Source organism: Austrofundulus limnaeus, unplaced genomic scaffold, assembly GCF_001266775.1.
Source record: "Austrofundulus limnaeus strain Quisiro unplaced genomic scaffold, Austrofundulus_limnaeus-1.0 Scaffold8, whole genome shotgun sequence".
NCBI lineage: Eukaryota > Metazoa > Chordata > Actinopteri > Cyprinodontiformes > Rivulidae > Austrofundulus > Austrofundulus limnaeus.
This window is the reverse complement of record NW_013952410.1, coordinates 2,312,850-2,316,605: the sequence shown is the minus strand read 5'-3', so window position 1 is coordinate 2,316,605 and position 3,756 is coordinate 2,312,850. Positions and strand designations below refer to the sequence as shown.

The following is a 3,756-nucleotide window of genomic DNA, read 5'->3' as shown; positions in this document are numbered from 1 at the left end:
ATATATATATGGGCAGGTCCTAATTAGCAAGCCAGTTGGAAGTCACCCACCAGTTGCCCATCCATAGATTATAGTCTGAATCTTCTCAAATGTTGTGAAATAAAGTGCAGTAAGATAAATGTACTTGACTTGTTTAAGAAACATTTTCAGGCTAACAAGATCAATAATCTAACACATCCTGCTCTTGTTTAGTACATCAGTCTCAAAACAAGCTCAAAAATACTGTTTGGCTGATTTAAGATTGTAAGACTCGGTTAGACTGACAATTTTTGCAGTGCAGTGCAGCTTGTATGTAACATGGAGTTTGTCCTTCATCAGTATAACAAGAACACAAGAACATAAAATCAAACTAAAAGAAAATGTACCTTCTTGATTGCCTCAGAAATACAAGCAAACATAAACATGCACCATTATATTGTACCTAAAAAAAATAGTTCTCGTCAACACCAGAGCAAAATGTCTCCTTGAACAGGCTGTTTTTCTTGTTGCATCACAGTTTCTGTTCTGTTCAAGAAGTGTGATGTAACCAGGCTGACTATAAGACACCCGGCTGCATGGGGTTTCATTCTTAATGAGCTAAAGCTCATCTGCTTGTCAAGCATTTATTTATTTTATTAGTTCCGGAGCATACGAACTAATGCAACACACTGTCACGAGAAAGTATGGCTGAGACATATTTGCAGGTTTGAAGCAGCAGATAAATGTGTTATGAGTCAGCGTTCGTAGACAGAACATCTGACGTTCAGTGACGACGGTTTCAGGRATTCTTTGTGACTGTGTCTTCCGGGTGCGGAGACGTTTGCCACTTGAAGCCTCGTGGAGTCAACTCGAAGCAGGAAATTCAAAGTGCGGCTCTGTTTATTAAAGCTTTGATATGTGGTTGTTTTCAAGAGCTCAGATCAGTGCTGGTCGTTGAGCAGTATTTTCACATCCTAAAAACTATTATAGTCATTAGAAGCCCCGTTGCGGCGCAATCTTCACTCTATCCGCAGGGTGACCATTTGGGAATTGCAGGAACGCAGCTAAGCTGTAAAAGTGTGCTACATATATTTGCTTAGATCTAGATTCTAAGCTGAATTGCTTTTTTTTTGGAAGGAGTTTTCCACCTGCAATAACAATTAGTATTTACAGTTGAGCTGCTCGGAGATTTGTTGTTATGCTTTCTTGACTGTTTTAAAGTCTTCACTTGATGTTATGGCTCCATTAGACATTTTGTTGAGGGACTTTATGGCCCACTAAGCAAACAATCATTTAAATTCAATTAAGACTTTTAAATGGCACAGTTGAAAACGGTCCTTTTAAAAGGTTTTGTTTGTGTGCAGCACTGACCTATGTGCAATGACTCTATCCGGCACACTATGGATGCATATTGCACATGACAGTAGATAAACTCCTCWGTCTGTGTGCAATGAACAAAATGGAATCATTAGCGGAAACTTCAACATAATGTGAAATGAACAATAACAGGATGAACCCAGTGTGTCTTTGCTCCTCTGAAAACGGTATAATTAGCAATTAGCAGGCAATGTATTACAGTAGGTGCAACTCCAAGCTGTCTGCACGCACTAACCTGTCCTGAGGCGTCCCAAATAAAAACATCCCGCTGGATTCAAATGTGATTAATGTCTTTCACGAGACGGTTCGCGATGGCAGATTAGCCGTGATTATGAGAGGGCTCATTTATTTTCAACATGTCATTATCCTCCACAACATTGACTAAGCAAATGACCAATGTGTTTACGAGCGCAACTGTAAGCAGGGTTTTCCTGATCATTAATACTGTTCTTCATGTCCCCCCCTCCCCGTCGCCAAACTTGATAAAGTAAAGTAAACATGTTGAGAAAAGCGTAAAATAGCAGCACATTAAAAGAAAGTCAATACGTTTGAGAAATCCTTCAATTTATAGTTTGCAATGGCCCCTAATCGGTTTAGATTTGGATAATAAAATGTGAAGAAAGTTGTTTTTTGTTGTTTAAATAGCTATGAATTAGTGAAAACTAGCTACAAAAAAATTTAAATAAAAAATGTGCTGAAACCTTTCTTTGGGACAACCAACGGTTTGCAGTTTCTGCAAAAGCCGAATTTTAAAACCACAAATTCAAAATTCATTAAACTCTATAGAACAGTAGAAACCATTTGCAAATTTGGCATTTTTGTTAATTCACTTTTCTGTTTATGAAAATAGCTGTGAAGGTGGTTATGACATAGTTATGTAAAAACTGTGTTCAAGTCAAACACTTTGCATCTGGTAGCTGTTAATTAATAATGTTTTTGTGTTGTTCTCAAGGACTTAATTGCGAAAACGAAACTGTTCAACAACCTTTTTCTTTGTATTAATAGATGCATTTGACCGATCTGATAAATTTTAAAGAGCGTTGAGCCAATTTGAATAATTGATGACTGTTTTCCAACGGCTTGATTGTCACAAAAAACCAAGACAAATAGAGTGAAATGGAATCATGAAATATTCACTGGAGTTCTGGCATGAAAAAAAAAATTAATCCAAAGTCCTTTTACATAGATGCAGGTGTCCTTGTCTAGACAACTTGACCATGAACTTTAAAGTAAAAATAAAAGAGAAAACAAATGTTTGCAGTAAAGAAATGTGCTGTAGATTTTTACCTCTTTTAAATCACAGCTAAAGAATGTCGATCCGATCCCATCAAGGCATTCGGGGCTCTCAAAGAACAGCTAGTAATGGCAGCATAGAAGCCTTCGGGTCAAAGTGCAGAAAGAGTTATCTACAGCAAACACAAAGCCTCACTCCGTCCCTGACATTTCTTTTAGTAAAAGCTGCAACATGTTTTGCAGCGTTTGTATTTTTGCTCTGTTGTAAACACTCCCGGACCCTCGCTTCTGAGCGTCTGGCTCTCAACAAACTGAAGTATCGCAGACAAACAGCTTTCAGCTCTGATGAACGGCAGTCACATAACAACATCGGTCATCTGCTTCTAAATTATACACAGAAGAACGGCACTTTAGTTTCTTGTCCTGATATCAAAATGGATGTTTAAACAAAAACTAAAAAAAGACAATTACAAACAGCTGATTTCATCATCATTTGAAAGGTCAGAAATCTTTTCCTCTCATTGCCCCACTTTAATCTGTTTAGTCATAATGCAATTTGCTATGAAATGAAGGTTCAGCTGAATCTGGTTCTTTACATTATGATGAGCTGGTGCCACCTGCTGTTAATAAAGAGATCATATTCCCTAGTTTTTAATTGTATGTTTAAAAAAAGAAACAAAGGACTGTTGYGATTTTTATTACAGTAATTTATTTTTTGCAAAATTACAAATTAAACAGTTTTTCTTCTATTTCTTACATAGTATGGACAGTCAAATAGTATTTTCAATAAACAAATTTTAAAAAGGCGTATTTTCTTATAAAACAGTAAAATACTTAGGTCACATGAATACTGGTTCTGCTCTGAGAACATGTTTTTATTTTAATGTTTGCTAGAAAGAGCTGCTGTTTTTAAATGTAATYGTTTATTTCCCTGGGCAAATCCATAAAGAGCAGAAGTTGGCCATAGAATTCAGTTTGTAGAGATAATCTTTCCTAAGAGTTTCAGCAAAGYACCTTCGTCAATCAGCGTGTGCAGCCGCCACAAACAAGTGAGATTTACAGAGAAGTTATTTATTAGCATATCAGTGACAAAGATTAACATATATTAACATACATTATGCCTGAATTAATCATGGCATGAAGCAGAAGAAGTTGGAGAGGCATCTGACAACAGGCTGCTCTGAAGTC

General features: G+C 36.8%; 1 long non-coding RNA gene across 1 annotated transcript in view; it reads right to left on the bottom strand.

The window, feature by feature from the left end:
- The window catches only part of LOC106511237 (uncharacterized), a 9,130-nt gene extending 6,454 nt beyond the window's left edge, over positions 1-2,676 (bottom strand). The window contains exon 1 of the long non-coding RNA XR_001309495.1: positions 2,623-2,676. This is a non-coding gene — a long non-coding RNA (uncharacterized LOC106511237). The remainder of the gene's footprint in view (positions 1-2,622) is intronic.
- Between the last annotated feature and the right edge of the window lie 1,080 nt (positions 2,677-3,756).